Source organism: Equus caballus, chromosome 2, assembly GCF_041296265.1.
Source record: "Equus caballus isolate H_3958 breed thoroughbred chromosome 2, TB-T2T, whole genome shotgun sequence".
NCBI lineage: Eukaryota > Metazoa > Chordata > Mammalia > Perissodactyla > Equidae > Equus > Equus caballus.
The window spans coordinates 71,064,709-71,074,650 of NC_091685.1; the positions used below are offsets into that span (position 1 = coordinate 71,064,709).

Sequence of the window (9,942 nt, forward strand, 5' to 3'; positions counted from 1 at the left end):
ACACACATATACACACGTGCCTTGGCCCTTAGCTAAAAGACTCTTAATATATTTTCAAACTGTTACTATGGAAAATTTTAAACATATACAAAAGTAAGAACAGTAAAATGAACATTCTTATACCTATTACCCAGCTTCAATAATTATAATCTCATGGCCAGTCTAGGCTGATGAGTTGTTAACTTCTTTTCTGTTTCAAGAGGTTTTATAGAGACCTGAGCAGTTGTATAAAAGATGACAGATGTATTCAAGAGAACAGAAACTATTTCATGCCTACAAAGAGTACATATCGGCTTAACAAGGTTGTAAAATATAAAGCCAAAGGTTGCAAAAGCCTCTTTTCAAATATGCATAGAATGAACCATAAAGAGCACACAGAACAATTGTATTCCATCCTCACAAAAGACCAATAAAATTATAGAGCTTAAAATGCCCCCAGAGGGTTTATATAAGCTCCAAATAATTTTTGACTACAGCATAATTTAACACTGGAAGGGGCTTCTATGGGAAGCTATTAATTTCCATCTGTGATGATCATTAAAAATATCATCGACATCCATTTATCTTTGGGGCACAGAGCTGTCACTTAAGTATCTTTCTATCTTATTCATTTATTTGTGTATTAAATCAAATTTTACTACATGGAATTCAAACAGTTATGCTGAATTCTAAGTGATGCAATCAATTTTTTAATGCAGAAATGTGTTAATATTTCCAATTTGGTGTAAGTGCAGTTAATTTGCTAAGGATTTATGTGATATGGTACTTACGATTTTATGGGAAAAAGCAATCAACAATTTTGTCTATCTTTGTTAATTTAATCAGTTTACAAATAAATATATATATATTTATTTTTATATATAGCTTTCATCTGATTATTAAAACAAATTTTGACCCCTGTTGATTTATTTTCATTATGTACAAATGAAGAAGAGCAGACTATCCACGGCTTCCGCCTAACTCAGCAGGCTCCTTCCAGCTCTTCCAGGGAGTACTAACTAAGTTATTTGTTAACTGGCTCAGTCATCTAATTCAGCATCATTTTTTCCCCTTCATACTACATTCTTTGATCTTCAACCACTCTCAGATTGGTAAATACCAATTTGCACAAATTCTCATGATATTCAAATATACATTCTGCTAAATCAGCTCTTACCACTTCCAATTATTATCCAATTACTTGAAAATATTTTCTTTCTCTCTTTCCACACATTTTGTGAATTAGGAAAGAAACACCTCAATTATGGCTCATAAATGTTATTGGGGTGATGGGTATATGCCTGCAACAAGAAAAACAGAAGTCGTGAGTTTTGAAGTAAATCATATATAGTAAGGAAAAAATATCAACCTATAAAACCATGAAACTCCCCTGAAGTTCCTTTTAAAGTTATTTTCATCTTCCTTATCATCTTTTAATAATTAATCTGCTTTTACTCAAATGCAAGGATGTGAGATAAATATTTATTTCTGTGTTTGTGTGTGTGTTTATCCAAATCTAGTGTTTACTAGAAGCTAGGCACTGTGCAAAACTAGGAAAATACAGTGGTGAGCAAAACTAGATGTGGCCCCTGATTTAATGGAGGCAACAGACTAGTGCAGGAAAGAGACATTAATCAAATATTTGTTTTTAGTCTTAATCTTTAAAGCAATGAGAATCCAATGGAGAGTTTTAACTGTGAACACGTGTGAATGTGCTGTATGTGTGGTATGTATATGTAGAGAAGTGACATGTTCAAATTTGCATTGCCAAAGGATCATATTGGTTGCAAGGTGGAGAAATTTTTAAAATAATTTTTATTAATTTGTACTTTTTTATGACTAGCATTATAAAATATGTTCTCTTGATTGTGAATATAAAGTTTTGTCTATATATGTCCAAAATTGGTTTATTCAGGCTAGCCTAGAAATCTAAGCAAAGGTTTTAGCATTGTTTGCAAGACACAGTGCCGTGCAAAGACCAAATACCTTATTAAGAAGACTAGGAAACTAACCACTCCTATAAATGCACCTGCTATTCCTTTGGGCTATTTTTTAGATCTTTGTATATTCATCACGTTTTATGACCTTTCATCAATAGTACAAATAGTACTATAGTACAACAGTACAGCGGTCCTGACTCCAGCATACACAAATACAAGTATTTTTTACTTTTTTGAAAATTAGTATTTAATTGATCCAAGTAACTATTGCTTCCAAAAGAACAGGCCAACTTTAAGACAAAGAGGACCAAAATTCAGCCTATATTTATGCACTATCTACTTATGATGAAAAAAACTACATCAACCTTTAGTAACTATAGCTAGTTATGAACCTTACGAACACATGCAATTATCTACTCTATTAAAACTGCAAAGTTGTTTCCATAGAAACTTGGAAACTTGGAGCTGTAAGCTCCTAGAGAAAAAGGATTGCATTTTATTCATCTCACTATTTTAGGGCCTAACAAAGGGTTTAGAACAAGTCTTAATTAATGTTTGTTATTTTACTACATAAAATGTCTTTCAAAAGTCTATTTTAGTTACAACTTCAGATTTAATTGCAATATGCCCAAAGGAAAGTTGTTGATTGACAAATTACTACTTAAAATAGATAATTTGATGACCATTTAGCAAAGTTTTTGGTGTGTGTGAGGAAGATTGGCCCTGAGCTAATATCTGTTGCCAATCTTTCTCTTTTTGCTTGAGGAAGATTGTCACTAAGCTATGTCAATCTTCCTCTGTTTTGTATGTGGGATGCCACCACAGCATGGCTTGATGAACGGTGTGTAGGTCTGTGCCTGGGATCTGAACCTGCGAACCCCGAGCCGCTGAAGCAGAGCACACGAACTTAACCATTACACCACCAGGCCAGTCCCTAGTCAAATATTTTTAAAGTAATATGCATTCAATATTCTTATTTATCTTAAAACATAATTGCATTTATTCAAATACAATGAAATGAAAATAAAGCAATAGAAAATATAATGACCTCATTATAGGGACACCAACACCTCAGTTTGCCTAAGACTGAGGAGTTTCCAGGGATGTGGGACTTTCAGTGCTAAAACTGGTAAAATCCAGGCAAACTAGGACTTTTGATCACTAAAACTCGCTGTACATAACAAGTATCACTTTCCCTTAACGTTTTTTTGAGACTGTGTGGTGTCTCTGTTTTGGTAGTCTATTTAATTATGAAGTTTCTAAGTAAGAGTGAAAAATTAACACTAACAATTGGGCCTATGGGATCCCAATAGCCATTCTTTGAGACTGCAATTTGCTCAAGCTTCAGTTTGGTATCAGGTTTTGGCCTGATTGCCTGAATTGCTCCTATTTTCTTTTCTGCTTTTACTAATAGTCACTGAAACAATTGGAGGACTTGAAAATCCGGATATTCATTCCCATCAAACAGGTTTTAACAGAATGCAGGTGATTCATCTACCTCTTAATTGGCCAAAGTTTCAGTTTGGTCTGGATTCATGGCTGAGTAGTTGGCGGCATAAAAATAGCTTAGCATGAAACAAGCTAAGAAGACGAAATTTTCATACCTTTTCATACCATTTGCAAGCAATAATTAAATGGAAAACGTTATTGATATACTTGGCTCTTAGAATCCACAATGGTAGCTGAAATGAAAAGAGAAGGAATAACAGGAATGCCCTGAAACAAGACACGAGGAAAAAGACAATGAAAGTATTTTCTAATCAGTATAGTGAAAAAGGAAAACTTAAAATTTCCAGCTTGATTCAACATAAGATTTGAGCTATGTGTAGGCAGGGGAACACATGTATTTAGGGAGAGACGAGTTGACTATATTTGGTATTTTTAACAAAGTTTTTTATAGAGCAAGTTTATGGCTTTATAATGAAATGGGGAGTCACAATACACTGAGACAACATCCGATGAAGACTACTGAGACTGGAGCCATTGAAATCTCTTCTTTTTCTTTTCTTTTTGTAAGCCACATTTGGAGTGAATTCCAGATTTATACAGATTCATTGAACATAATCAAAACAAACAGTAAATTATCTACTATGTTTTCTAGGAACAACAAACATTTAAAATGGGATCATTTGTCTTTTCCTCTTTTTATATGAAAATTACTCGGAACAAAGCAGGTGCTCTCAGTGTAATAGACTGCATGCTCAGCCTTGAAACCGCTGATTTATGAGATCCATAGACGGAGATGACAGGGGAGATGAGCTGGATGGTCTCCTTGAATGTCACTTTGTATGTGTTATTTGAAAAATGAGCGTGGTGCCGACATTTGTCACATTTAAATGCCAGATTGCTGTTGTCAAATGTGACTGAAGTTTTCAATGAAGCAGAAGGATAAGGAGGGATTTAGAAAGTTGCATATACACGACTAGGGAACTTAATTATAAATAAGACAATCTGTGTATGCAAATACCGAAGAAACTTGTGTTAAATTAAATCACTGACAAGTTAAAAGTTTATTTGTATCTTCAACATTCTGTCCCACTGGTGTACTTCATGGGAATATATTAAGTAAGTTAAATGAGGAAATAGACAGTGTTATTCATAATGCCCCTTAGAGCCTTTAAACTATAAAGATGCTTTGTGTAACTCTAAATAGAACTTTGTCAGTATGTGAAAGGTTACATTTTGCCACAATTTAAATTTTGAAATTCATCTTCCACATATCAAAAAGCAATTCAATCAGCCCAATTAAAAATGTAATTAAGTTCTTTGAAAAATGTGCTCCAGAATTGGCAGAATTTGCTCATTACTCAGGAAGCTAAAATTGAAATAAAATTTTTGAGAATGAATCAAAAAATCAAAACAAAAATCAATCAAATACAACTAATGAAACATTGTTAGAGGTTATTTTTCTGCTCAATTATAAAATCATAATCCTAGTTATGCGAATAAAGAGTGTGGATGTCATGGAAAGCAAAAAAGGATGTGGCAGGTAAAACGTCAATAAAGCTTTAGAAAAAATGGAGATTCTCTTTAAAATATTTACTTGTGATAGTGTAAGCAAAATAGTTTGTTATTATGCGCTAGCAGGTGAAAAACATAAGGAAAGTCTCATCTCACACATATCTTATATACATCCTTTGAAAAATGCCAGTTTGGAGGCTATTAAGTCAAGGAGTTATGTTATTTAAAACCATGGCTTCTATATATTTATATTGTGTGAAATGGTCTCTTCATATTAATTTTAATAGAAAAATGCATGTAATAAGAATTTAGTTAATATAGATGCTATTTTAATATAGCTTCATAATATGTGGAAAAAGTGAAGCAACGTTGATTGACATGAGAACTTGCTATGCCCATGTGTTGTTCTACCCTGTAGGAAAAGTCCAACACCTAGGCTAGTGTAGCTTCATTACCAACATCTCCTCTGATGTATATTTAGTAATGCATTTAACATATGTTTTCAGTAGGTTTTACTCTCTGCAAGACAGACTACCTTCAGGGAGAATCCTTAGGGATTATCCAGTAGCCTCCATTTTCAGATGAGGAAGAAATACACACACATACACACACACACACAAAGCCACTTATCTCAAGACATATTGTGTAGAATTGGTGTTTTCTTCCTTAATCACTTGGAAGAATTTCTCAGTGAAGCCGTCTGGGTCTGCATATTTCTTTTCCACAAATTTTTATTACAAATTCAGTTTCCTTAATAGTTATGGTGCTATGGAAATTATCAACTTTGTATTGGGTGAGTTATGGTAGTTTGATTTTTTGAGGAATTGGATTATTTTATTAGTTGTCAAATTTTTGTGTGTAGAGTGGTTTGTAGTATTCCCTTATTATCCTTTAATGTCTTCAGGGTCTATGGTGATATCCAATTTCATTCCTGATATTGATAATTTGTGTCTTCTCTTTTTTTTCTCAGTTTTACTAGAATTTCATCAATTTTATTGATCTCAGAGAACCAACTCTTTGTGTTTTTTTATTTTCTCTATTTTTTCTTTGTTTTCAATTTCATTGGTTTATGCTATTATCTTTATTAGTTTTTTGCCTTTAGCTTGGTTTGGGTTTATTTTGCTCTTCTTTTTCTACATTCTGGAGTGGAAGCTTAGATTATTGATTTAATATGTTCACTCTTTTCTAATGTATGCATTTAGTGCTATAAATTTTCTTCTCAGCACTATTTTAGCTGTGTCCCACAAATTTTGATGTGTTGTATTTTTATTTTCATTACCTTGACACTTCCTCTCTCACCCATAGGTTATTTTAGAAGTTATTTTGTTTCCAAGTGTTTGGAGATTTTCCTGTTATTGATTTCTTGTTTGGTTTTATTGAGGTTGGAGGACACAGTCTGTAAAATATCAATTTTTTAAAAATTTGTTTAGTTTTATTTTATTGCTCAGGATATGGTAAATCTTGGTATACATTCTCTGGAACTTGAAAATAATGTTTGTTTTGCTGTGATTAAATGTTGATTAGATTCTGTTAGTTGATGATGTTGAGTTCTTCTATATCATTGTTGATTATCTGCTGAGTTGTTCTCTCAATCATTGGGAAAAGAGCATTAGCGTCTCCAACTAAAATTGAGAGTATGTCTATTTCTTCTTTCAGTTTTATCAGTTTTTGCTTAACATATTTTGTAGCTCTACTGTTTGGTGGATACATATTAAGGATTGCTATATGTTCTTGGTAGAGTAATTCTTTTATCATCATATAATATCTATATCTTGTGATTTTCTTTGCTCTGAAATCTACTTTATCTAATATTAATATTGCCACTCCTGTCTGTTGATTAATAAATACATGATATGTTTTTTCCATCATTTTATTAACCTGCCAAAGCACTATAATTGAAGTCAGTTTCTTACAGACACATATATTTGGGTCAGGTTTTTCAGTTCATTCTGCTAATCTCAGCCTTTAATTGGTGCATTTAGACCATTTACACTTAATGTAAAATTGATATGTTAGGGCTTAACTCTGCCGTTTTATTTTTTGCTCAATATTTGTTCTCTGTTTTCCATTTCTCTGTTTTCTTTTTCCAGCCTTCCTGTGGGTTATGTGAACATTGTTAGAATTCCATTTTCATTTATGTGTAATATTTTTTATTGCATCTCTTTGATAGCTTTTTGGTGGGTGCTGTAAGTATTGCATTATATATACACAACCCATAACAGTCTACTGGTCTTGTCATTTTACCAGTCTAAGTAAAGTGTAGAAAATTTACTTCCCTTTATGTTCTTTTACACCCCCCTATTTATAAAATCATTATGTTAAGTATTTTTTCTAATACAAATTTAGAACCACATTAGATAATGTTATAATTTGGGGGTTTTGTTTTGTTTTGTTTTGGTTTGGTTTTGTTGAGGAAGATTGGCCCTGAGCTAACAACTATTACCTGTCTTCCTCTTTTTGCCTGAGGAAGATTGGCCCTGAGCTAACATCTGTACCAATCTTCCTCTATTTTGTACAGGGACACAGTCACACCATGCCTTGACAAGTAGTGTGTAGGTACATGCCCAGGATTGGAACCCACAAACCACAGGCCGCTGTAGCAGATGCACAAACTTAACCACTACGCCGCCAGGCTGGCCCCAGACAGTGTTATAATTTTTGCTTCAATCACCAAACATAATTTAGAAAAGTTTAAAGTAGGAAAGTCAGTTGTAATTACCCATATTTTTGCTTATTATGTTCTTCTTTTCTCCCTAATGTCTCAAGGTTCCCTCTTTTATCATTTCCTTTCAGTTAGAGAACCACTTTAGTTGTTATTTTAGGGCAGTTCAGCTGACCACAAACTCTCTTCACTTTTCTTCACCTGAGAGTGCCTTGATATTTCCCCCTTCTTCCTGAAAGATACTTTCACTAGATATCTAATTCTTGTCAGTTCTTTTCTTTCAGCACATGAAAAATGTTGTACCATTTCCATTTCTGGTCTTTATGGTTTCTAATGAGAAATTCTCCATTGTTTCAACTGCTTTTCCCCTATAGGTAAGGTATCATTTCTCTCTAACTGCTTTCATGACTTTTTCCTTGTCTTTGGTTTTCAGAAGTTTACAATGTGTCCTGGTGTGGGTTTCTTTCAATTCGTATTATGTGGAGTTCACTCATCTTCTTGAAACCTCAGGTTCACATCTTTTGCCAAATTTGGAAATTGTTTAGCTGTTACTTATTCAAATGCTTTTTTAGTCCTGCCTTTTTTTGTTTCTCCTTCCAGAACTTCAGTGTCACAAATGTTAGATCTTTTGTTACAGTCTGACAGGTGCCTGAGGCTCTATCCAATATAATTTTTCAGTTTTTCTCCCTGTTGTTCAGATTGGGTAACTTCTCTTACTCTGTCTTCCAGTTCTGTTATTCTTTCACCTGTCCCGTCTATTCTGCTATTCAGCCCATCCATTGTTTCTGTAAAAATTCTGTTAAATGTATTTTTCAGTTCTAAAATATCCATTTGGTTCTTCTTTATACCCTCTATTCTTTGTTGAGACTTTTTATTTCTTTGCTGTGACTTTCCATTTTTTCATTTATTTCAAGTGTGTTCACAATTGTTCCTTGACACATTATTATGATACCTTCTTTGAAATCTTTGTCAAATAACTCTAACATTTCTGTCTTTTTGGTGTGAACATCTATTGATTATCTCTTTTTCATTCCTGGTCCTTGGAATGGTGAGTGAGTTTTTATTAAAACCTGAACATTTTGGATGCTATGTTATAGATATTTTGGATACTATATCTCTGTTTTAATTGGTTTTTTTTTTTTTTTGACACTATTCTGGCAGATGAAAAGAGGATGCTACTATATTATTGTCAGATGCAGGTAGAAGTCTAGATTCCCAACTTGGCCTTCATTGACAACAAAAGTAGGGGGTGTTCCTCATTACTGCTAGGCAGCAAAGGAAATTTTGATTACCTGCTAGGCCTCCACTGATAACTCTCTGGCTGGGAGGGGCAGAAGTGTTTCATTATCTCCCTAAACATCCTCTTCTGACACCACAAGCAGGGAGGAAGTTACCCAGTGACCACTGGCCAGTGGTGAAAATCCTTACTTTCCACTACGTCTTATGAAACTACCTCAGGAAAGGGCTACCTGATTACTGCCTGGTGAGGGAGGAAGTCCAGACTCCCCAAGTGGTCTCTGATAATACTGCTATTGGAGGGGTACTATTACTAATCTGTGGGGAAGAAAGTCTCTGCTCCCTACTCAGCCTTCTCTGACACCACTCCATGGGGTAGTTGGGGCACTTCATTACAGGCTGACAAGGATGGCAGTCTAGGCTACCCACTTGACATTTAATGAAACAGGTAGGGGTAGGGCCACAGTTTTTCTCTACGGTGTTTGGCTAAAGCACAGTGATTATTATCTAAAAGTTTTTGTCTTGCAAAGATGTTCCTTTGCTTAAAGAGAGCAAGCTTATGTTGGGACTTTTTCTGGATTGCCAGCTCCAAGTCTAGAATACATAAGACAAAAAGAAAACCTAGGGAAGTAACCATCATGTCATTCCTTAGGTCCCAAGGTCCTTAGCTGGTTTGTTTTCTTCTCTCCAGAGGTTTTCTTATGTTAGTTTTATGTATATTATCCAGAATATTTAGTTGTATTTAGCAGGAAGAATAGGGAAAATTATATATCTACTCCATTCTTCCCAGAACTGGAGGTCTTCTCTTCACTACTTTTCAATGTATTAATTTCACTATTTTTCCTTTGTTTAAACAGATTGATGATACTTTCTTATAAGAATGGGAAATAATCACATACTGTTCTGGGATTTTAAAAATTGAATCCTTATCATCACCTCATTCAGTTAACAGAAAGTGAGTACTTAGTACACTATATTATATACAAATTTCCTGACATGTTCTATGGTTTAGGAGTCTAAAACAATTTTAGGAAGTAAGGGCTGTATTCAGTTATTCCTTCCGCATGTCCTTTTCCTACGCTGAGGCTCTTTCAAACATGTTACATAATTTTTTCTATATTTTCCATAAGCTTTGAGTAGTTGTAATACTATACGTTATATATC

The 9,942-nt window shown here is 34.0% G+C and overlaps 1 long non-coding RNA gene across 1 annotated transcript in view; it reads left to right on the forward strand.

The window, feature by feature from the left end:
• The window catches only part of LOC111772523 (uncharacterized), a 28,410-nt gene extending 18,677 nt beyond the window's left edge, over positions 1–9,733 (forward strand). Inside the window, exon 6 of the long non-coding RNA XR_002806433.2 lies at positions 9,636–9,733. This is a non-coding gene — a long non-coding RNA (uncharacterized lncRNA). The remainder of the gene's footprint in view (positions 1–9,635) is intronic.
• The last annotated feature ends 209 nt before the right edge of the window (positions 9,734–9,942 follow it).